The sequence below is a fragment of the Silurus meridionalis genome, chromosome 19 (genome assembly GCF_014805685.1).
Source record: "Silurus meridionalis isolate SWU-2019-XX chromosome 19, ASM1480568v1, whole genome shotgun sequence".
NCBI lineage: Eukaryota > Metazoa > Chordata > Actinopteri > Siluriformes > Siluridae > Silurus > Silurus meridionalis.
Window position 1 is genome coordinate 14,383,632 of NC_060902.1, and position 26,275 is coordinate 14,409,906.

At 38.0% G+C, this 26,275-nt stretch overlaps 1 protein-coding gene across 2 annotated transcripts in view; it reads left to right on the plus strand.

The window, feature by feature from the left end:
• The first annotated feature begins 8,219 nt into the window (after positions 1-8,219).
• The window catches only part of fhit (fragile histidine triad diadenosine triphosphatase), a 259,161-nt gene continuing 241,105 nt past the window's right edge, over positions 8,220-26,275 (plus strand). Inside the window, exon 1 of one of the 2 annotated variants that reach the window (XM_046875587.1) lies at positions 8,220-8,305. The gene's annotated coding sequence lies outside the window, so the exon portion shown is untranslated. The remainder of the gene's footprint in view (positions 8,306-26,275) is intronic. The other variant, XM_046875588.1, reaches the window with a different exon arrangement.

Below are 26,275 nucleotides of genomic sequence, written 5' to 3' on the forward strand. Positions count from 1 at the left end.
AGGACTTGAAGATGGCGACGTTTTTGGATGCCTGCTAGGTGGCCTGTGAGCCGTCAAATGTGATTGGTTTAAGCAACAGCTTCAAGGAACATGGATTTAAAGCTACAGAACCTGCAGTCTTCATAGAGAAGGCTCGAGGAAGATGGATACTTTTGAACCTGGCAACACTTGATGTGATGGTTGAAATCTGATTGGATAGAACTGATGAAATAAATAGAATATTCAGACTATTGGGAATAATTTAATACATATTCACAGATAAAACTATATAAAAAACTTAAAAAAAACCAGTTCATATTCTTCATCCAACCACCAGTTCTATACTTTCTAGTTGGTTGCTGGCTGGTTATACATGCAATACATACGTCTTGCAAAGGAAACGTCTAATTATGCGTATGGAAATGATATTGTGCTTTAAATTTGTCCTTACTGGAAAATATCCTTGTGCAAGTGGCCACTTGAGCGATGTGCTACACTACCGAGCTGCGATCAGACGCCAATGAGGCTGAATTTAATGTAGTGCTGGAACAAAGGGAGCGTATAAAAAAAAAAAGAAAAAAGAAAACAACCTTCATGCATTTTAACTTATTTCTTTGATTACCTTTTTTAATGAAGTGGTCTGTTAATAAGTATTTCAAGGTTTCACTGTAACAGTTGGTTCCAAACTTGGTTTCAAACAAAGCAGCGTTGCGTGGGAGCGTGACTGGGGCCAAGGTTAATACACTTATCCTTGACTAGAGCTGCAGCTTCATGGGTTTTAACACGTTCGCCGGCATGCAAATGGCACTGTGCATGCTTGCGGCATGAAATGTCATTAGCCGGGCCTTGCTGTTTTCCCTGACTCACATACAAGCTGCCGTGAACATGCTGCTCATGCACTCAGCTCTGATCCAAGGTGCGTGTTATTCTGTAACCAGCCTTCGGACTGCTTACCGCACCAGGGTTTCAGATTTGTTTTTTTCTTTCATGTTTGTACTCGTGTTCAGAGTAAACAGGAAATCGCTGCATTGCTGTATTTCCTGGTCCGAATACTCCGGGATTATCTCGATCTTCTGCCACATGTGTGTCATGTGTTTGATCACTGCAGGCGCTCATAGGAATTCAGCAAAACAGCTGAAAACGAATTTACTCAAAACACATAGACGTCTAACAGCAGTCTTAGGGCAGTTATTGAACTATGGTAATACATGTTTTAAACGCATGATTCGATGCTTGCTCATAGATACCCAAGTTACCATGGTAACTGCAATTAGAAACGGTAAAAACGGTAGCAGCACCATTGTAGACGAATGTACAGTATAATGTGAATTCAAGCTTCACCTAAGTCCACTTTAATGACAAGCATTAAGAATAAGACAGAAGTCATAGTGAAAATGCTGTTATGTAGTTTAAACTAGAGCTATACAGTGAAAGATTCTGGTTACTTACAGGTCCCATTCATTACAAGTAGATCCACATTATGACAATAGGAAAGCAAATTTCACCACCAGAAAGACTCTGAGTTAAAGTAGAGATACACTGGGTAAAATATGACGCCAGTAAAAGTAAAATTGATCCATATACTTTCACGTCAATAAACGTACAAAAGTATTTGCCTTCAAATGTACTTCAGTATCCAGTGTACTATGATTTATTACGGCTGTAATGTTCCTATTATCATTTTTGTCACAAGACACTTTGCTCAATCAACTCAGTTTATGTGAAAAGACTCTGTTACTCTCAACACACTGATCTATTAATATAATAATAATAATAAGTCAAACACTGATTGATTTCTATTCAAATGATCATGAGTCCAAAACCTTTTTCACTACTAGCACAAATAAGGTCACGTGTGTTGTGGCGAGTTCCGGTCTGGAGTTTCCTCATCATTTATTCCTCTCTTAATGTTCTGCTTGCTGGTGAACCGATGCTGAACTGTATGTCAGTGATAAGTAGATACACCAAGCACCAATCAAAACAAGTTCAAAACAAAGCGTGCGCTCGATCCTGATTGGTGACTTGCCCAGGTTAAGTTTTTAATCCTCATAAATAAAAAGGAACGACTTTTTGGATTTTTTTTTCTTTTTGATTTTGCAAAATGTACATTTGAATTAAAAATCTGAAGTTAAAAATGTAATTTGTTACTGTCCTCCACTATTATGACTGAAGATTATATAAAAGTGTTGTTCCACATTAATACATATTTCAGATCCTTGACTCTCTTTAAAGCTCTATTATACGTTACTACTATAGAATTATAAGTGGGTTTCTATAGCGTCTCTTAGTACAGGACTGAAAATGTTGAACATATTGTGCCTAACAATCACCCTTACATTACAGATGTGGTCGAGACAGAGCACGGGACCTTTAAAATAACAAATTGAAATAACATGTACAGATCCAGAGGCAATAAAACACACACACACACACACACACACACACACACACACACACACACACACACACACACACACACACACACACACACACACACACCGACTGAATCATTTTTTTCAATATTTGAGAATTGCATTGATCACCTCTTTGATGTTGTGTAGGTTTGACCTTTTCCATGTCAGGAACCTTTTCAGGCTGCATGTGAAGAATAGCCTGTTCTGTTCTGCAGCACTGTAAGAAAACCTAGGCCAGGGCAATGTTTGTTCTTAAAGTGTGTGTGTGTGTGTGTGTGTGTGTGTGTGTGTGTGTGTGTGTGTGTGTGTGTGTGTGTGTGTGTGAGAGAGAGAGAGAGAGAGAGAGAGAGAGAGAGAGAGAAATCTTTTAAAATAAACCACATAGTTGAATAAATAAAATGATAAATCCGCAGGAAAGAACAGAAAAAGGAATAGTACACAACTCAAAACCAACAATAGGGCTTTTCACACACGTGCTTAACCCCCGAGAATAATGTTTCACACGTATAATTTAGAAGCAGGGTTAGAAAACCATTTTTGCACTGTGAACCCAGCAGCACGCTGCCAAACGTGTACAGTGCGAAACGTTGCGGTGTTGGAATGCCACGGCGTATTAATCTAATCACGGTTGTCGACGCCGCAAATATAAAGACCGTTAACCCAGGGTTTAGGAATCTACACTGGGAAACGTCCGATGGTTCACTGTTAAGCCCGATAGATCGTTTGAAAGGAAGTAAGTTGGTCAGGGTTGTGGTGGATCCACTTGGTATGGGGTTCGAAATGGTTAAGATGCCAGTCTGTTGCATGACACATTCATACACTCGTTCACACCCTGGGGGTCATTTATAGCAGCCAGACCACTTTATTGGAATGTTTTGAGAGGTTGGTGGAAACCAGAGAACCTGTAGAAAAACCACAGAAAACATGCGAAAGTCAATATATGGCTCGGGATTGACCTGGGGAGCTGCAAGATGGCAACACTAGACCCTGCACCAGTGGCATACTAATATTAATGAGACGAGACATTAAAAATATAGCCAGGAGCAGTGATCTGCAGGGGTCCAAGCACTCTTAGAAAGATAATTCCTCCAGTGGCCAGAGTTTGGCTGCTTACAACTTAGATCTTTTAAATAGAACACTGAAAAAGACCACAGATAAACATACTTCAACTTTTGCCAACAGCAAATCAATACTACCTCTGTGAAAAGCCTGCTGAAAGCCTTTTGGATGATTTTGGACAATTTTTTAAAAGATTTTTTCATATCGATTGATTTTTTTACAGTGAGGTTTTAGAGAGAGTTTCTTGGTTAATTTAGTCTCCATACTTTACAAACAACAGATTGGATACTACACTCGTCTTCACCGCTTTCCACCTGGGATCTAGATCCAACCCAACAGCAAGTCATACATATAGTCATGAGTATTTTATCTCTCTCTGAAATTCCATATCCTTTTATACAAAGAATTTTTTTGTCATATATATTGCACTTTTGCACTCCTATAATATGCTTATTGTATACACACAGATCAGGCATAACATTATGACCACCTGCCTAATATTATGTTTCGTTCCTGTTATGCTTCCAAAACGGTCTTGACGTGTTGAGCAGTAACAGCATGAACTTTTTCAGCAGTTTGAGCTACAGGATCTCGTCTGTTGGATCGGATCACACGCCACCGGTGACCCTGTCACCAGTTCACCACTGTTCCTTCCTTGGAGAACTTTTGATAGATACTGACCACTGCAGACCAGGAAGAGCTGTAGTTTTGGAGATGCTCTGACCAAGTCGTCTAGACGTCACAATTTGGTCCTCGTCAAAGTCACTGAAATCCTTACGCTCGCCCATTTTTCCTGCTTCTACCACGTCAACTTTGAGGACAAAATGTTCACTTGCTGCTCATTAATATCCCACATAATAACAGGTGCCATGATGAAGAGATAATGTGATTTATTTATTTACATACATGATTAGATGCTAGCTGCATTTCATTTGCTATGTACTTATACGCTGCACAATGACTAATGACTAATATATACAATTTTGTGGCCCTATAGCGTACGTCAATCATTTTCTAAAATCACAGATGCCAAAATAACTCCCAGACATAGGTCAGCACATTTAGAAAATGGGTTACCGTAATTTTTTTTCAACAAAGGGCAAAAAACGTCGTTTATTGTATCCCTTCGAAGTGTTGCCTAGTTCTGAGATGTGGCTCTGTTCATGGATTTAATTTAATTCCGCGACTAAACGAATCACACAATGCATTCACCGACATAATAATCGAAGGGTCATTATTAACACAATGTGTGTGTGTTCTGTGGTAAAATACTCCAAATAAGCAGTATTTATCAGGTAATTTCAGAGGACACCTTCCACTTGGAACAGGAAATTGCTTTTTTTCCCCCCTTCTGTTTGATTTCTCTACTCCATCGTTGTTTAGACTGCTTGAAAAAAATACCTCTCTGGTTTTTAGGGGGTTTTTTTGTCCCTTCTCCTAATGAGGTTCTGCTATTTATATAGGCACCCATTTGTTTGTATGTATCATGTAAACAGTACAAAGAAAAAAGGAAGCGGCTGTGCAGCAGATGGGAAACGCATGACTAATGTAATGAGCTATGCTTTAGAGATCAGTTACAGATGAGCGGTAAATCTGCTGTATTTATGCAGCCGTTCTAATAGAGTCCACCCTGTTAATGCGAACTGATAAAGAACACCAAGGTACACTTAATTACGGGACTGAAACACATGCCTGACTCAATAGTTGGAGCTACAAACAGCAGTGGTAGTAATGGTAAAAAGTTTGCACTGCACTAACAATAGAAGGTTGTGAGTTTGAGCCCAATGACTGGCCGAGTTTCTCTTGTTTAACAAATACTTCCCTTCAAATTCAGAAAAACTGAACATCGCCAACAAATCGACAGATGTATTATTCAATTTAAACGAGAAACATGCATTAGTATGAGAAATGTCATATAAAATATGACGTGCAGCAAATCCGATCTGTCCTGTGGCTCGCATGAATTAAGGAGTATTAGCTTACATGCTACACGCAAGCACTCAAATCCTCCCAAATCGATGTTTTACTCCATATTCCCCATCACAGTGCATTGTATTGTTGCATTTTTTTAAATACATGAGATATTCACCCAAATGCTTTTAGGTACAAAACAGCAACCGTCCCAAACTCTGAGTCATATTGTAATAAGGGTCTGATTTTACTTGTCAATGAAAAAAAAAAAAATCCATATAATAATCCTTTGTGCATTCTGTCGAGCAGTATCGTCTCACTGTCCACACAACAAATTTAAACCATACACCGCGCACTCGTCTACGTACTATATAGATTTTTGCAAAATATCATTAACTCAGGGCAGCACAGTGGCGCGTTGCCGCCTCACGGATCCCTGCTTCGATCCCGAGCTCAGGTTCCTGTCTGCGTGGAGTTTCAGCGTTTTGTCCCAGTCTCTGTGTGGGCTTCGGGTTCTCCAGTTTCTCCACAAAACTCCCAAAAACCAGATAATTGAATCAGTTATTTAAAGTGAATGCTATACTGAATCGAAAGTACACACATGACCAGGTTGGGTGTCGTTCGAAGCAGACTGGTCAAGTTTATTTCTATAGCGCTTTTCACAACAGACATTGTCTCAAAGCAGCTTTACAGAATTTAACAGTTAGGGTGAACGATGTGTATTTATCCCTGATGAGCAGCCGTGGCGACTATGGAAAGGAAAAACTCCCTTAGATGTTATGAAGAAGAAACCTTGAGAGGAACCAGACTCAAAAGGGGAAACCAACCTCATTTGGGTGACATCAAGAGTGTGATTATAGTCTTTAAACAATACAGAACACTGGAGAGTGAGAACTAATATGAGCACTGGGATGGAAGATTATGAGTAATGTTCTTTCAACAGTCTTATACAGTCATTTGAGATTATAGAACCAGGAGCTACTGAGCAACTCATAAAATAACTCAACATTTGCGATCATCACAGATCCAACAGGTCCAACACCAGCTTCTCCAAGCCAGAGCCTTTAAACACTCCAGGAGGTCCAGTGTCCAAACTGTACATGAAGTGGAATCCAGTTGGTGCTGGTACGTCTCTAGATGGTTCGGGATGTTTTGCGGGGTCGACATTTACTTCTTTAAAGGGCCACAATCTTCATGAGGTGGGATGTGATTGAAGCTGGCTCAACTTTAGGATGCTTAGGGATGTGTTGAGAAAGAGATGCAGTGGAGAGGAACTTTTTTGGTCAAAGAGACAATAAAAAAAAGCAATAATGCACGCTCGGTGCAAAATATACAAATACATTGCACAAAAATTCAGTGATGGACAGTAAGAAAATAAATGTAATTCGTTACTGTACTTAAGTAGTTTTTTCATGAATTTGTACTTTACTGAAGTATTTCCATTTGGGGAAACATTTATTTTAACTTCACTACATTTCAAAGTCAAATAATTACTCAATAACATTTTGTGTAATCAGTCGTTTCTTTTTATTTATGAGAATAAAAACATAACTGGTCAAACACGCTGCAATCCACCAATCAGGATCGAGCGCACGCTCCGTTTTGAACTTGTTTTGATTGGCGCTTGGTGTATCTGCTTATCACCAAAAATACAGTTCAGCGTCAGTTCACCAGCAAGCAGAACATTTAGAGAGGAATAAATGATGAGAAAACTCCAGACTCGAACTCGCCACAACACACGTGACCTTATTTACGTGATTTGAATTATTTGAAAAAAAGGTTTTAGGCTTTGAATAGAACTCATTCAGTGTTTAAACCATTATTATTATTCTATTAATAGATCAGTGTGTTGAGAGTAACAGAGTCTTTTCACATAAACTGAGTTGATTGAGCAAAGAGTCTTGTGAGAAAAATGATAATAGGAACATTACAGCCATAATAAATCATAATACTTTGGATACTGGTAGGAATATTTTAGTAGGAATATTTGAAGGAAAATACTTTTGTACTTTTACTCAAGTGAAAGTTACTTTTACCAGAGTAACATTTATATCTCTACTTTAACTCAACTACATGGTTCGTGTACTTCATCCATGACTGCTAAATTTGTCAACTATTTTAAATCTACACTGAAGCATGATGTAAACCCTGGACAGAGGATGTTACTGGAATGACTACTGAGCAGTTTTATGGGAGGAAGTCTGTCCCACACACGTTACTTCATTTCTCAGGCATCTGAGTGGCAGTAAATCAATATCCTCCTTTCCTTCATGCCATGTGTTCGATTTAAAGAAGGCGTGCCATTTTGAATAAAAAGGACTGTAGTGAAAACGCTGCCCTTCAGGCAGAACGCAAGCCGACAACTTGCATTAAAGGCTTCATAAACTCCACAGACACCGACACACTCCCGAGACGTCTTTTTTCCCCTTTTGTAATTGGTATAAAATGACCGCAGTCTGGTTAACTGACTGTTTAATTAATTGCCCTGTAATGTGAGAAAGGGACTGATCTCCTGGGAAGGTCTTGATCAGATTTACTGTCCTTTTTCTTACATGACTGTAATAATTAACTATATAGTTGAGATTGGGGAACATTAAATCTTTCTTTCTTTCTTTTTTTTTTTTCACTTCCTACATCACATTAGACTTATATGATTCGATTTATATGTTATGGCTTATTAACAGATTACCTAAAAAAAAACAATTTAAAAAATCTTAATTAAAACTTAAAAGCCTATTATTACCTATAATAATTTTAACAATAAAGCAAAACTGCCTTCACGTGGAGGCCAAACGTCAAATCTACCCTTCTACCGTCACTTTTCACTATACATGGGATTTGTAGTTCCGTCATTAACACGTCCTATTTCCTTAAAGGTCATAGAAACTACAACTCCCAGAATTCCTCACTGACTCCCGCACCGTGCACCGCCTACACAGTCTGTGAGTACACGCTTTCCGCTTGTCAAATGTGTTGCTTTTTCGGCACTCCGTGGTTCAGTTACACCATTTCTGCGAGAACGCGTTTTATTTCTAGTAACTGTAACTTGTTGCTGGAGTCAAATGTTTATTAATAACTTTAAAATTATTTAGCGACAGATAGAATTGGAGACGGAGTCACTTCCGGGATGTACAGCTTTAACGTAGGGAGCAGTCAGTACCATGTTGACCGTAACGCAGGCTGAACCCAAATCTCTCAGAGACATAGTGCACTAAATAGGGAGCACAATTCACTATTCCAAACCTGGTGGAGTGCACACTTGTGGCTAAGGGCATTTAGGACTTACCGGTTATAATTAAGACATAGGACACACACACACACACACACACACACACAAAGATGATATGCTATGTTAATACGTGTGTGTGTGTGTGTGTGTGTGTGTGTGTGTGTGTGTGTATATATATATATATATATATATATATATATATATATATATATATATATATATATATATATATATATATATATATATATATATATATATATATATATATATATATATATAAATTATTAGTATTATTTTATAATATAATATATTAGTATAATTTTGTTTATTAATTAAAAGCCTGCTTGGTATATTTTTATTTTATACTTTTTTAAAAATAAATTACCGACATAAACTAGAATACATTACTTTAATTTTATACACTTTAATGTTGATTACATTTAGTAATCAATTAAATTGGCACAAATTAAATTGATTAAATAAAATTAAATAAATAGAAACATTTATTTAAATAGTTTACATTTATTATTATATTATGTGTGTTTTCTATTTAATATTCAATTTTCTAAAAATCTGCTTCACTGTTCTACTAATTTCAGCATAATTTAATAAATGTCTTAATTCATTCCATCCTTTTATTTATTCACTCTTTCAATATGTGGAACTGTCAGGTTTTTCTTCTTTTAAAAGAAATTCTTGAAGCTGGATATAAAATGCTAAAGAATCCATAGCGCTAGCGTTAGCCACTATTTCAGTAGCAACAGTGACACTGCGCTAACTCTAGTTTCTTTTTTTTAACCATTGGCATTTTGTGTATGTTTTTAAGTTTTTGTTGTTAAGTTTTAAGGCCCAAGAGTGTCAACTTGGTGATACCCGACCTTCCGATATAACCCAGTGCCTTAAGTCAAGTCAAGTCAAGTTTATTTCTATAGCGCTTTTCACAACATTGTCTCTTAACCACTTATACACACACACACACACACACACACACACACACACAAAATGTATGTACATATAAATAAATGTATGTACACACACACACACACACACACACACACACACAATGTGTAGAAAAAAAGATAACTGTACTTATTCAACATCATCTGCACATTTTTCACTGCCCAGAGCCTTTATATTTATTTGTTGTACATATATTTACATATTTATCAGCACTTGCCAATGTGTACATCTATCTATTCAATCGATAGTAAAACAGTTTAAAAGGTTATTTTAAACCTGATTATGTTTGTTAGAAATGCTTTGGTGAGTTTTAATCTAGGCTTAATGCTCTCTGGACGAGTTGTGTAAGTGATCGCCCGGTCCACCTGCTTTTTTGAAATGTTATTTTATTTTTATGCTGCATTTCATTTCCAGATAATGATGAAGGTTATGCCCCATACAGTGAAAACCCTGCAAATTGGCAACTTTTTTTTCTTTTGGTAAAGAAAAGTCATTTACGCATGCTCAGAAAGTCTCTCGCAAGTCCTCAGGTGCATTTGCATATTCATTAAGGTGCAAAGTGATTTACATATTGAGTGAATCATTTACATATCAACATGTGTTAGACGAAAAAAGGACAAATTGAAAAGTTTTATATTATTTATCTAAACTTATTTGTTATAGAAAGAAAGTCACCGGTCATGACACTGCGGAAATAGCGGAAACTTTGCATTTATAACATATATTTACATAAAGGGCAAAGAAAACCATGAAGCAGTGGAAGTGAATAGCCTGGAGATAGAATTTAATTAAATGGTATCAATCGGATTATTTTTATAACTTGTAAAATAGCAAGGTATAATATATAATTATATTGTATATAATATAATAGGTACAAATATAATTTATAACAATAATAATCAATAAATGGTGGTCAGTGATTGGCTGATGAGAACAGTGGTAATAAATGATTGATCGTTGAGGAATAATGGTAACCAGTGTTTGGTTGTTGAGTACAATAGTAATTAGTGTTTGATTGTTGGGGAATGGTAAGATGTGATTGGTTGTTGGGAAACAATTGTAAGCTGTGACTGTTTATTAGGGAACAATGGTAAGTTGTGATTGGTTGTTGGGGAACAATTGTAAGTTGTGATTGGTTGTTGGGGAACAATGGTAAGTTGTGATTGGTTGTTGGGAAACAATTGTAAGCTGTGACTGGTTATTAGGGAACAATGGTAAGTTGTGATTGGTTGTTGGGAAAGAATTGTAAGTTGTGATTGGTTGTTGGGGAACAATGGTAAGCTCTGATTAGTTGTTAAGGTACGATGTTAACCAGTTTTTGGTTGTTGGGGAACAATAGTAAGCAATGATTGGTTTTTGGGAAACAATAGTAATCGGTTATTGGTTGTTGGGAAACAATAATATTCTGTGATTGGTTGTCAGGGAATAATGGTAATCAGTGTTTGGTTGTTGGGGAACAATGGTAAGCTGTGATTGGTTGCTAGGGAACAATGGTTATCAGTGTTCAGTTGTTGGCAAACAATGATAATCGGTGATTGGTTGTTGAGAAACAATGACAATCAGTAATTGGTTGTTAGGGAACAATGCTAATCAGTAGTTAGTTGTTGGGGAACTATGATATTCAGTAATTAGTCATTTAAACATATAGTAAGGTAATCAGTAATTGGTTGTTTACCAATATAAACTAGCTGTAAATATATATCAAGTAGGACCTAAGCAAGGCTCTTAACTACTCAGCTGTATGAATGAGATAATTGTAAGTCGCTCTGAATAAGGATGTCTGTCAAATGCTGTAAATGTAATTGGTGCTGTATCAAAAAGTTGCTAGATTTGTCACTTTTTAAACAAACTTGCCAAATCCAAAGACAATTGCACATTGTTAGCAGGATTCAAAGAGTTGCTAGAAATCACTGGATGTAGTAAATGACTTATTTGCATATTCCACATTTAGTATGAAGGAGGACCCTTTTCTGAAGACACTTAGACCCGAATAGATTTTTTCTAATAAAAATAAACAATTGTATTTTGGAAAGAAGCTGTCTTTAGTCGTCAATCAGATCTACATACTGTATTTTTTTCTGTCGATGACAGACTGCAGATGATTGAAGTATTCTGAACATATGCAGATGGTGGTCGGTATCCCAAGCCAGTTTATGCTATTTACCCGATCTGAAGTAATGCAAGTCAGCAGAAATGGTGCGACAGTGATATGAATCGGCATATGAATACAAAGTACATGCAGCGTTTGTATTGCACATGACTGTGCTCAGTTGTGTGACCAAAGCAGCACTGACATAACATTAAGTATCAAAAGATCTCTTCTACTGTTATAAAGGCGAAGGAGTTGAGAGAAACGATATTCCACACATCTACATCTGTCAATCCTCCAGTTTTCTATGGTCACCGAAGCTTTCGAATGTCATAGTGTAATCAAAATGGAGAAAAGCGAACACATGAGCATGTTTTCTACAAGCTCCTGCTTTGCAGAATATAACAGGAGGCACGATGACGTGTTCGATATTCAAGACCAGCATCAGCCTTTGTGTTCACATACAGTATGTTAATTCCTCTCTGATATCGATCTGGTGTTTCAGGACAGCATGACCCTCCAATATCAATTAAAGCACTGTGATGTGGTTGTTGTCCTAAATGCGTTATCTTGCTGCAGCTACAAGCTCTTTTAGTGTACACTACTGATTGTGTGCTTTTTTGTGTCCTTCTGATGTTTCATTTAGATACATGTATGTAAAGTTATTGACAATAAAAACAAAATGTCCTTCACAATATACTACTCGTAGGATTCTGCTTAGTCATAGGGAATAGCTATAGCCATAAAGTATAAGACATATCAAGTGAATAAAGATATAACAATGTACATTTTATGGACAAAAGCTTGTGGACACCTGGCCATTTTAGAATATGAAAGAATTTGCAAACCTCTCTGAATTTCTCCATTCATTCAGTCATCCCAAACCTTGGTGTGTTTGGCGCAAAGCTAATAAAAAGCATCATACAAGGAATGCCATTCTGACAGTAAAGCATGGTGGGGGTAGCATTATGCTTTTGGGCTGCTTCTCTTCAGGACTTGTATAGTTAGATGGGAAAATGCTCCAAATACCAAGATATTTTTGGACAAAACTCTCTGTCTTCTGTAAGAATGAAAATGAGGTGAAATTGAATACATTTTATGGATATGATATGGGAAGATCTACATTTTGGAGTGTATTTGTGGAGATTCATTCAGCCACAAGGATCTTAGTAAAGTCAGGTATTGATCTAGGTGAGGAGAGAAGGTCTGGAGTGCAGTCAGTGTTAACATTTCATCCCAAAGGTTTTCAACAGGGATAAGATCAGAGCTCTATAGCAGCCCACTCAACATTTTACCTATCCAACTCATGTAATCTGTATGTTAATGGAGCTGGCTTTGTGCACAGGGGCATTGCCGTGCAGTGGGTTCGGGTCTCCTAGTTTAAGTAAATAGAAATTTAATTCTACTGCATCCAAAGACATCCTAACTTTGTGGGAACAGTTTGGAGATGAAGCGCATATGGCTGGGAAACCCATGTATTCCAATACTTTTGGCTATATTCTCATAATGGGATTACTGTCTAACAAATTTGCATGATGTAATAATGTTAGATGTGATTTGTATTAGTTGGAATTGTATTGTATCAGTAGTGTTTTTTCTTGGCATTTATATAATTTGAGAAATGAACTAATAGAATTGGACATTTTTTATATTTGTTTCCTAATCGAATAACTGAAAGACAAACTTGCTTTGATAAAAAAAAAAAACACTATAAAGAGTACCGCTTGTGTTTTTTGTCCTTTTTTTAAAGACAACAGATTTAAATGAGGTTTTCTGAGAGTTCAAATTTAAGAGTAAAGTAGAACAGTGTAATTACTTTTTTTTTTTTTTTTTTTTTACACCAGTAATGAGTACTGCCATTACACTCTGAGAGACATAATTAGTAATTTGTAATAGATTACTTTCTTTGACTTAGTGCCCCAAAATTGGTCATGCATAATACAAGGGGTTGGCTATAGCGCAGGAAATTAAATCCCTGTTAATAAATAAACCTCCCTTCATTATTTTCCCCCTAAATTGTGCACCAACCAAAGCCTTAAAGGCAATGTTTAAAAAAAAAAAAAAAACCTGCAGTGCGTGTCTATATGAAAGTGTATAAACGTGTATAAGAGGCGTTTACTCCATCCTGACCTGCTGCCTTGCTCGGAGTCATACAATCTGACTTCATTTTGCTGTTTCCCATCTGAAATGGCCATTGCCATTTTAAAGGCTTTTCCATTACTTCAGCTCAAGCAAAGTTTGACCTCATGGAGGCCCTAGGGATCGAGTCAACATGGCTATAGATTTAGAACATACAGCGAAAAACATCGTGTTGTAGGAAGTAAAGCTGTTTATTAAAGCACACAGGTGCAAATAAATGTGATGTGTACCGAACCAAACGAGATGGGGCATGCTGTTTTAGGAAAACAATCAATAATGCTGCCTTGTGATGCATCCTGACAGGAAACAAGGTACAGTTACCTACCTGAGAATAATTTTTATGCGCAAACACACACACACACACACACACACACACACACACACACACACACAAAACAAACAAAAATCCTGTGGTAAAAGAAAGAAATATTTTATAATTGGTAACATTTTAAATAAAACCCCAGATTGCATAAGTCTGAGCAGCCTTGTATAATAGTGGCTCCAACTGTCCTCACAGTTACCCAGTCACATTCAAAATGATGTGTGTAGGTAAATAGAATACACCTACCATCAGTTATAGTGATTCTGATTAGGATAAAAAACCAGCTGTTGCTGTAGTATTTGCTGGATTTGGCCTCAAAGTTGCTAAAGAAAGTCCAAGATTTAAGATTGTTGAAATGTACCCCTATCAGGAGAGGGATATAAAAGAATATCACCGAATGTACCATGGAACACTGTCAAAACCATTATCAATAAAGTGGAGAAAAGTGGCACTACAGAGACGTTGCAAAGATCAGGACGACCCTACAAAGTCGATGAGGTGAAAAGTTATCAGGGAGGCTACTAACAGGCCAGCAGCAACACTGTAGAAACTACAGGAATTTCTGCCAGGTATTGGTCACTCTTGTATTCTGTATTCTCCACAAATCTGGGCCGTGGTTTATTCTTACAAAAAGAATATGCAAGCCAATCTGAATTATGCCAAAAGATTAATTCAGTCACCCAAAACCAGATGGGAGAATGTGTTATTGTCTGACGATACAAAGGTTGACAGTGAAGCATGGTGGGGGCAGCATTATGCTTCGGGGCTGCTTCTCTTCAGCGCAGCCAGGGGCACTTGCCAAAATAGATGGGGAAATTAATAGCTTTACAGTCCAAGATATTTCAGCACAAAACTGTCTGTAATCTGTCAAAAGAGAATTGAACATTTCAACACGACATCGAACCAAAGCACACATCGAAACCTCAAACCTCATCGACCTTAATCATAAAACCTATGGAATGACCTAAAAAGAGCTGTACACAGGAGATACACAAAAAAATTTAATGAATTAATTATTTAATAAAATTCCACAAAGTCTAGATGTGTAAAGTTAATAAAGTTAATAAAAGTTTATGTTTTAATAAAGGCAAAAGGTGCTTCCACAAAGTTGGAATGGGTGTTCACACTTATGCAATCAGGGTGTTTTAGGTTTTTTTATTATTATAAATTTTTTTTTTTTTAAGTTTTCAAATAAATAATTAAATATTTTAAAATATTTATTATTTCTTTATTAAATATTACTATATTATAATTATATAATTACAATATTCTTTATTTAATAATTAAATAAATAATGAATTCATTATGATCTATAAATAATTATATAATAATTATTGTATGTTTCTTTTTTCTGGATTTTAAAGTCTGACATTAAAGTCTGACATTTATATTGTTTTTAGTCTTTATATTTAAAAATCCTGCAATTTCAAAGGGTGTGTAGACTTTTTTATATCTACTGTAGCTTTACGTGTTTGCAAAGCAGTGACACTGGAGATTCATTCCCGAAATGCGTTAATAATTACAGAGGTTTGAAGATTTGAAGCCTTTACGGTACGAATCCCAGCATTGTTGTTGAAGTATTTTAAATACTACAGAAATAATAACACTAGAAGAGGAGTGCAATAAATGTTACTATCAGAGCTGCTGTGATAAAAAATTAATCAGCACCTTGTGAACAATCCGAATCCAGCATTCGAGCTTGCTGGGGGATATTAAAAAAATAATGATTTATCTGAATTCATGTTGATAATTAAATGTTTTCCATTTGTAAATTTGTTATGCGTATATAATATATGTGGGCGTGTTCAAATCACTATGAGCTTGATAATAATATATACATATACCTTTAAATGAACCATTCAGGGCCCTACTTTCTTAAAAAATCCACCTTCGCAAACTCATGTCAGTTTTGCATCTTTGCCCTCATCTAGGAGGTGTTTCCACCTAAAACAGCAGAATCCAGTGTGCTTCCTCTGCAAATGGATTAATACAGGATCACTTCAGTGCACCTGCAGTGTCGATGACTGCAGCGTGAACGCGTCTACGGCAAGAACGGCCGCGTGTTCAATTTAATGCAGCCGAATGGCAGGTATTCAACTTGCGTAATCCGCATTTGTAGTGAAAAATAACAGCCCTGTTTCAGTAAAATGCAGTAAACAGTCAGTCGAAACAATTGGTCCCATGGTTGTACTTCAACGCCAATTTTCTGTTACATGCTCTTGTTTAACAATTATTGAGTCTTCACCCCTCAATGAAGATTTTTGTATCCAATGCAGAAATTTTTCAGTTTACACGTTCACATCTGAACTTGACATGGCTATCGAGAACATTTAGTCCGCATAAACCCCTGCATTTAAGCACCGTGTCCCTGTAAAAACCACCACCCGCTACTGACATTTTATAAAAGTAAAAATAAATTAGCACTCCGTATTTCTCAATCAGGTCCCAAGTTAACAAATGCATAGGTGTAAACAGCCTAATAACTGAAACGAGGTTAAATTTGATGAATATCCTGTAACTTGGTATAACTCCCCCGAGTAAAAGCATCCATTAGTCGACCTTCCAGAGTATTTCCAGCGTGCGCACAGCCTCGGGAGCGAGTGAATAGGAGCTGAAATAATAGGAACGTATGAGCGAAGCTTTCACAATAGCCACATTATGAGCGCTACTGTTATTACAGGAGCTCTGTGGAATCGGTCAGAAAATCATTGTTCCCGCTAATGGAAACGGTAATTACCTTTAATGCACAGTCGTGCGGGCCATATCACGCAAATCCTCTCCTCGTGCGAAAGGTTGCGGCCCTGCACTGAATAGTGCTTTCGTAAAAGCCTTGGACAAAACGCTAACATGCGGACAAACTGCGTTCATCTTTTTTTTTTTTTTTTTTTTTTTTAATCATGAATGTAGGTTTTGCTTGGGATGATGATCAGGCGTGTTTCGCACAGGTGACTGGGGGTGATAGTGTACACGTGTGTGTGTGTGTGTGTGTGTGTGTGAGAGTGTGTCCAGCTGCATTTTTAATTAGAGCAACACGATTAGATATATTTTAATTATCTCCAACACAGTGGTGCTGTTGAGAGATGTAACATGGTTCCTCCTTTTAATGTCTGCCATCTGTCTACTTTAGAAAAACAAGGAGGATAAATGCCTATTTAGACACACACACACACACACACACACACACACACACACACACACACACACACACACACATATAGATGTCTTTCTCCTCAAAACCCAGAAAGGAACAAGACACCTTTCACATCTGCTACATCCTTTTCTTTTTTCTTTCACACACAGCAGGGCGTCACAGATGCACGTGATTGGCTAGTCCTGCTGTTATTGACAGGCAAGACAGCCAATCCTATCCCTCGCACCTACAACTCGCTCCCTTGAAACTCGTCCATGTCTTCAATCCAAATTCGAAATCCATAACCTCATAACCTCATTTGGGAAGAGCATCAGGTGTAGAAAAGTCAGCAAAATGTACAAAACATTGCCTTAAATAATAAATATTTATATACCGCGGTTTTCCTCCAGTTCCATTGCAGACCTGTTTACTCTTCTTAAACTTAAGCCATGTCTCTACGAATAGAAACTAAGTGTGTGTGTTGTGCGTGTGCTTGTATTTTTGCGTGCGTCTGCCAGAGCCTGGTGTGTAATTTTTCGGGGAGCGGTGCACCTCCCCTGCTCATAACTTTACGTGCAGATTTGCAGACAGAGATGCATAATGCAGGAGCGCAGCCATCAATTATGCAGCATTTATTCATACCACAGCAATACCTAATTGATTTGATTCTCTTTGCTTCATGTATTATTGAGCAGACGGGTCCCCGCGCGTGTTTCCTCTCCGCCTCTGGATGTTGCCATCGGCCACGGAGTATTACACAGACGCTTAAAATTCCAAAGAAACTCTGAAATTGCCCTTTTTGCCCCGTGATCATGAATTACACATATGCGAGGTTAGACGGGGTTGGATAGCGAGCTTTATTGAGCATTCGAAAGCTTCCGCAGCAAAACGTTTGTGTCGCTGCAGCGCATTCAAAGGCCATCGCTCGCATAAAGTGCCCTACACCGCATACAGATGATCAACAGTGACGAAACCGCGGCTAATACGGACATCTTTATTTGGATCTGGGGGACCTGGATGGGGACTAGGAGTATAAGATAAGGCTATGAAACGGTGGTCATTTGAAAGAAAGAAAATTTGAGGTTAAAAGAAGGAATAGAAAGAGAGATCTGATGATCAGGTCTAAGATAGAAAAGTTGGAGTGAGTTTGTTGTTCCTAAATGCAAGAACACGTATCATACACGTGCCCCTACTATGAGAACGAATCCACCCACTACCTAGAAAGTGTAGAAACTGCACTACATCAACTGATTATCCCAAACAGGGGTTTATTCGGGTTGATTTGTGTGTAGTTTATTTACTTTCTCATTAAATTTTTACCCATTTACATTGATACATATTTAAATGTATTTATTGACTTACTTATTTACTAGTTTCCCCGTGTAATTTCATACCTACTCGTTTATTCGCCTATGTAATTGCATCCTTGCTTATTTATTTATTTACTTAATTACAGATGTTGCTATTTCCCAATTTCCTACTTTTCTTCCCTCTTTCCTACCTACCGACCTACACTGCTTGTCAAAAGTTTGGAAACACCTTATCGTTTATGGTTTTTGAGAGACACATTTACGTTCCTTTTGCTTATATGCAACAAATTTCATTTCACGGTATGAAGATTTACTTTGTCCAAACTACAGATATAAATGTACATATGTTACGTTTGCATTGAAAAATCCTTCCTTAGCTTGAAAATTTTATGGGCTTTACGCACTTTTGCCGTCCGGACTGTTCAAAATACTTCGCTGTGCCTCATGTAAAACTTGCCGAAGATGTTCTTCACTAGTTGGAGATTCCCTTCTGACCCTGTGATTCAGTTCATCCCAGAGCAGTTCAATAGGATTTAGGTGCAGTGACTGGGCAGGCCATTCCATGATAGATAACATTCGAGCCACTGTTTGCTCTCTAACACTTACAGAGCTTGGATGTATGAGTCAGGTCTTTGTCTTGTTGTGGAATTGCATGGTGTTGAAATATGGAATAGCAGCCATGTTGGTTCAGTTTTTCTGTTCACCCTGAATAAATCTCCAACCTTCACTGCTCCAACCCCAAATAATTCAGCAGCCTGGTAAAATCTTCTCTCCTGATCTCCTGTCTTACATAAGTTCTTCTGTTAGATCCAAAATTGAGCCAAAATGTATCTGTCCACAGAACCTTCTTCCATACACTGGCGATAATTACGCATAATTTACTTTAATTCTTGAACTTGATACTTGAACACTGTCTAATGCTTGAGTTTTTGCCTTCAGTCTGTTGTAATCATGTGTTTCAAAAACCATAAAAGACTGGGTGTTTCAGGTTTTGTTAGATGCTCCTACAGTACACACCTGCTACTGTAAAAAATAATTTTTTAAATGATATATTTTAAGAAAATAAGAAAGTTTTTTTTGTACCCTTATAGCAACGTCCTGCATAACCAGTTTTCTTGTGATTAAATTCATCTCTGAGTCCAGACCCAGACCCTGTATCCACCAAAACCCCACATCGCTCATATACAAGTAGCTGTTTCATGTCTTACGTAATAATCCTGCTATTTCCTTTATTTCAGTGCTCTGGTTTCTTGTCAAATCTCCCAGGCCTCTTTATCCCAACCAAAGCGATTCGTCTTGTCCTTTATGTGCCATTCAGGACGAGACACCTTGGTCTGAAAGCCTCTTTTTAGGACTGACTTGCAGGATATAAACCACAGGTCACTTTCCTTCATCACACTTTTAAAGCTTCTTTCCTTCCAAAGGGCCCAAGAGGACAAAAGGGGGCTTTTTTTTTTGTACCTTGACCTTTAAAGGTGAACGGCCAGCACGGCACTTCCTTTCTCCACCTGTGTGTGTGTGTGTGTGTGTGTGTGTGTGTGTGTGTGTGTGTATGTGTGTGTGTGTTTGTGTGTTCTGCAATGCAGTGTCCTGGACCTCACATTCTGTCTCCGAGGCTGAATATCAAACTGTTCCTCGTCTTCTTTTTCTGCTATTTGCAGAGATGCTGATTTGGGCCCTGCAGGTTTGTAAAGAGAAGGAGAGAAAGACGACGGAAGGGTGTTAAAACGAGTTATTAAAAAACAGCGATTTCTTTGCAAACTATCTAGTGTGGGTTTTTCTTCTTCTCTTTTTTCGTACCGAGATTGTATTTTCATTCCCGCAGCCGACGCAAGCGTCAGGCAACCCGTTTAACATCCACCTTAATAAATTCACTTATCAGCATCCAGCTCCTTTTCTGTGTAGGCTGAAAATTATACCTCAGAGGTAGCATGCAATTAACAAAATCACAGCTAGTTTTCAGTTCGTTACAGTTGCCGTATAATTACTCGATAGCATCTGTTCGCTCTAATAGGTAGTGTAGGGACAAACCTAAGTGAGCATCATGACTGGCGTGTTTACTCGCGGGTCAGTAACGCCGGGGATGTGAGTCATCGCGCTAGTCACCAACAATGCGTGTTTGTTATGATGCCATCTCGGCATGAGGCAAGATGTCGATGGCAGAGCTACAAAGGCGAGTGACTCGGCCTCGTCTGCCTGCTGTCCGAGGGCCGTTTATTTTCTCCTAATCCTTCTCGATACAAAAGAGCTCCAGTCGGCAGTCACGGCAACAAACTCGGTGTGTTTTATTTATTTATTTATTTTTTTGTGCGTGTGCTGTCGATGTTTCTGATGGACACGCTGAAAGGATTACAGAGTCCACCAGGACATCGGGAAGTGCAGGAAAACCGACGGAAGTCCACCGGTTTCGGCTTATGCTGCCGCCCAGGGGACGCGAAAGACTCCGGATCAGATCAGCCAATCCTTTAAACCAGATCCAACTGCTCTGAATTTATGGGATAGTCAGCATGCGGCACGCTCGTTCAGCCAGGATCCCATTTTCAGCTCAGCGGCATCTGCGCATCTGCTTAGCTTTTTTGTGGTCTCACCAATATTTCTAGTGTTTTCTTAGAGTCGATCAATTTATTTGATGTCTTATACAACGAAGTACCATTATACATGATGGAAGAAACTCCTGACTCTGACTTGCTACAACACCTGGGGCCTTATTTGTGTGATTTTTTGAAACAGTTTATAATAATTCGAACAGATATCAGTGTTTGACTAATTAATATCATTCTATTAATAGATCGGTGTGTTGAGTAACATTAGAGTATTGACTAAGCGTCTTGTGACAAAAATGATAATAGGAACATTAAAGCCATAATAATTCATAGTAGTTTGGGTACATTTGAAGGCAAATATCTTTGTACTTTTACTCAAGTGATAGTTTAAAAGAAGCACTTTTACTGAAGTCGTATTTTACCCTGTATCTCTACTTTTACTAAAGCACATGGTTTGTGTACTTTGTCCACCGCTGTACTAGATAGAGTGAAGCTGTTATATTAAAGTTCAAAATGTGAGCATAGAGTGCATATCACCAAAAAAAAAAAGACGATGATGATAAGGTGGAACTACTGCTTATGGTTGCACTTGAGTTCAGAGGGATTGGGATTTTCCAAATTATAGTTTGTAGGGGAGATCATCACAATCTGTTGCTTGAGAGAAATGAGAATGAGAAAATTCAGAGATTTTAGTGGCATCTTATTGGTCCTCACATCAAATTTTTTAACCACATAGCAGTTGATGGAAATTGCAGTGACTTTCGCCAACTGGTTTAGTGGTCAATTTCTGGAAGCAAGCACTGATCTGATGTTCGGGTTTTCTACTGCTGTCAATATTCAAGTTTATCCCAAACATGTTCAATGGGGTTGAGGTTTGAGCTCTATAGCAGGCTGCTCAAGATCTTCCACACCCATGTAAAGCATATCTTCATGGCTTTGTGATGGAACAGGTTTGAGTCCCATAGGTCAAATGAAGAAAAAATTTAATTTTACTGAACCCAAAAACATACAATACAATTGTCAGCCTCCACCTTTACTGTAACGGTTTGGGGAAGAACCACATACGGCTGGAAAAGTCATGTGTCAACATTTTTCTCAATTTTTATATAATTGTATATAATTGTGGCATTTTTTCAATTAAATCGTTAGAGGTATTTATACTGGTATGTATTCTTAGAGGCCAAGGGACATGTAATAACATGAAATATAGCTATATATAAAACGATTAAATGAAAGATGAAACAAAGCAACAGTACCATGTCTGGCCAGCAGTCTTAATTTAATCATTCATTCATACAAAATCTGATAAATTCACTCTCGCTTGTTTACACTGAGGTCAGATTGCAGTATTAATGAAGTGATTTCTTTAAATTAGCAGTAATTAGGCTAATTAAAACAACGAAAAAAAAGGAAACTCGACTGCTCGTATCTCGAGGTGTATACAGTTTCTCAGGCCTGACTCGCTGTTTTGCCTTGGACGTCTCCGCTCTAAACCCCACCACCACCACCCCACCCCATTTTGCATGAGAATGGCGGCGAGCTGATATATTATCACATTTGTGTGTTATCTTTTGTAGCTGGTGGCTGTGAATGCCACGCTGAGCAATGATTAGAAATATCAGCCTTTGCAAAATGCCACATTTTGGTATATCACGCCGGAGAACGGAATCGGAGGCTAATAAACGCGATGAAGCCTGTCTAATTAAATTCCTTCACATGTACCCATTACTTATTTGATATCTGGAGAAGGAAACTTAAAAATAAATATTAAAACAAAAAACCCTGGCAATTGTATTATTAGCACATTAATTAAATTGTAATGTAGAGATGGTGTGACTTAATTGGGTTGAGGGTTTAGTGGTGTTTTATTGAATTTACTCCGCTTGAGTGAATAGTGGAGTGCGTTGGATTGTGCGAGTGTGTTTGTGTGTAGTGTGCAGTGTGTGTGTCTCTTGGGAATGTCATAAAGGATATAACGCAGTTTAAAATTGATTGTTAATAATATAGGCCTTGTTTGGCTACTTGTTTTGATTTGATGTTTCCAGGTGAATATATACAGTATGCATGCTAGGCTGATTTACTTGACTTATTTCCATCCACAGCTTGGCGTCTATTCATGTTTGTCACCTTGAGATAGTTTATAACATGCGTGCCTTTTCTGTAAGTCTAGCAGATGTGAACTAGGATGGATGGAATGCTGCGCGATCGTAAAGATTGATACATCGTGGCTGCTTTTGTCACGCCACACAGCTTTTGAGAGAGAAAATAAAGATATGCTACGCCTCTTGTTCTCATTTCAGGCCAATCATAGCAGTCGCTAAACTCCGCCATGGGAGCTGACAGGTTGCCTGAATAGTTCAGCCGCAATCTGATCCGGAATAATTCGGTGGATTATTATTTATTCTTTTTCCGCCAGTCTAGCCTAAGTTTAAATCGTACACGTAGATAATGGAGTTGAACTCATGGCTTCGGCTTTATATGGACATGCATACACGAAAGTCTAGAAAGTGTATATATATTCCATATTTTTTTTATATCCGGGATACATGGCTTTCAAAATCCATTTCTGCCCATGTTTTCTTTAAGGCTAGTTGACTAATTGGTCTCCAGGTAAGCGTGTATAATTATACTGCCTTTAGGGCCGTGTTCGCTTGACAACGATCTGTCGTGTTTTCTTAAGGATGCATAAATCCGGCCCACAGCGCTCCAGTAAGTACCTACGCCAGGTCTATTAATCAATTTAATAAATATCTAACCTTTTATGACACAGAAAGCGTCGTCGTCACGAAATAAAATGATGGATTAAAACGCGAGAACTGGAACATCGCTCACAGCGTCGAAAGTCCTGTTTGAGCCGCCTTGAAATGTTATGGTTACAAGGGCAGTGCGGTGACGGCAAGTGTGTGTGCTTTAAAAGTAATGAATATCATTTCAAACTAATGAACGACCATCAAGTATTATGCGATGACGGACGCGGTGAAGGGTCGCAAAGCGTGGATTTTGTGTAATCTGAATATCCCAGGAAAAAGAATGGGGATAAAAGGCAGAATTAGAAATGCAGATATATGAAAGCAAAAGCTTAAATTTCTTGCACAATCGTGCCTGAGAGTGCTCAGCATTCTGGCCATCTAGTTTTGTTCGTGGCTTCTAATAAGCGAGTACACAATACGTTTCTTGGCGTTGGAGTGAGCATTCATTAAAAGTGATGGATGTTTTTTGTAACGTGTCAGCATGGCTGTTGTGAAATTATGATATGCTGTTGCGAGTGTCGAAAACACTGTGTCGTACAAGGTCATTATGCAGTTTGTCAAAAAAACCGTTGTGCATTTGATCCATGCAGATGCTCTACAAAACCTAGATTTAAAGTATCACACACGTGTTTTTGAAGGTTTTGCTGGTGGTAGAGATATGCTAGCTCCTGCTCCACACACATTAACACACATACACAAAAAATGCACACACTCCTGTCTGTGTTACCGCTGTGCTGGGAATAACACACCACCCGAGTACGTGCTCTGCTCAGACATGCTTGTATGTTGGTGATCATTTCTGCTCATGTGCAAAGCCATAAAAAAAAATATAGGTAGAAATACAGTTTTTGTGTGTGTTTTTCTCACTGTTTAATAGCTGTCGAACCTCTAACATCATTTTCCTCCACACTTTCAGCAAGCTAGGTAGTTGGCAAATAAATAAATAAATGGTAGCCAGCTAACACTTGAAATTCAGTGTGTGTTTATGATTTCTATATTTTTGTACCTAGCTAGCTTTCTTGCTTTTTTCCAAGTTACCAAGAAAGGTTAAATGTAAGGGGTTGTATGATGTGTATATATTTGAGCACAATTTCATTTTTTGGTATGTTTAGCATCTTTAGTAAAATTTTAGCAACAATAAACATGCTAGTGGTTAAGAAAGCTTTTAGCTAACCAACTACCCAAATAGGTTATTGTAGGAGTACTGTATGGAGCTTTCTGAGCAATACCAATGAGCAAACGTTATTCATATATATAAATGTAATCTTTACATTGACTCATAATTAAAATGATTTTGCTACGGGTTGAGAGCAACATTCGGAATATAAGCCGCGTGCATTAGCAGCCAAGCCAATGAATTATAATCAAGTCGCCCTAATGTGATATTAGATTTTATTTAACAAGTTATGAAAGGGTATTTATTTTATTCATGAAATCAGTTCAGTTAAGAGCAACATGCTCGAGGTCGTTCTTCTTAATGTCAGAGAGCTTCGGTTCTTGAGTATGACAGAGCATGCTAATGTTCCTCCTGAGTTTATAGCGCCATCATTATTAGAGTATCTGATTTATCTGATATATAGCATCAGATTTGCTCCAAAACAAGACCCTTCTGAACCATTTCGTATAATAAAGAAATTCTGCCATGTCCTGCCATGGCATATTTTGACATCTGTGGGAAAATAATAGCCCTGATGTTCCACAACAACCTACTTCAAAAATATATATAATTTTTTAAATAGTTTTTTTGGCCAAATAATCCTTTTTTCTTGTGTGTTTTCATCTGTGAATCCCCATCAGTATGCCCTATGAACCTTGTGGTAGACTTAAATATGTGCCTTATGCTTGCTAGTGCGTGGAACCATCCAGAGTATCAGAAAAACAGTGTCCTTTATGTTTTACTTCTTTTCCACTTCTTTATATTTTTTGCTCTCTCTTTGTTGCCGCACTTCTTCCCACTATCCCGTTCTCTGTCCTCCTTCCGTCACTTTAATCAGCCCTTTTTAATTACTGACACCCTCAGAGTCACCCTCCGTTCGTTCACTTGTCACCTTTGGGAGATGGAGCCATGGTGCAGGAGACAGAAAAGTAAAACGAGGTCCCGTGTTTCCCGCGGGTGTTGGAACAGGCCTGGTAATAGCATGGACACGATGATGCCAGGCACTTTGCTGGATTGCCAGCTCACGTCTCCCGTAGTGCCTGCCGGGTCTCTTCTCAACACTGTCTTGATAAATGGATTTTTTTTTAATGACGAAAGGCAGAACAGGACAAGGGGAATTTTGTTCAGTCACAGTTTGGGCCAGAGCTCCTGAGCTGTAAGAACACCTACACTGTGTAGCAATGCATTATACAAATACAACTGAGAGAGAGAGTAACGATCAGCTCGATTGATTAAGTCCGCAGTGCATGAGGTCTCCGGTGAATGTTTTCTCTTTGCGGTAAA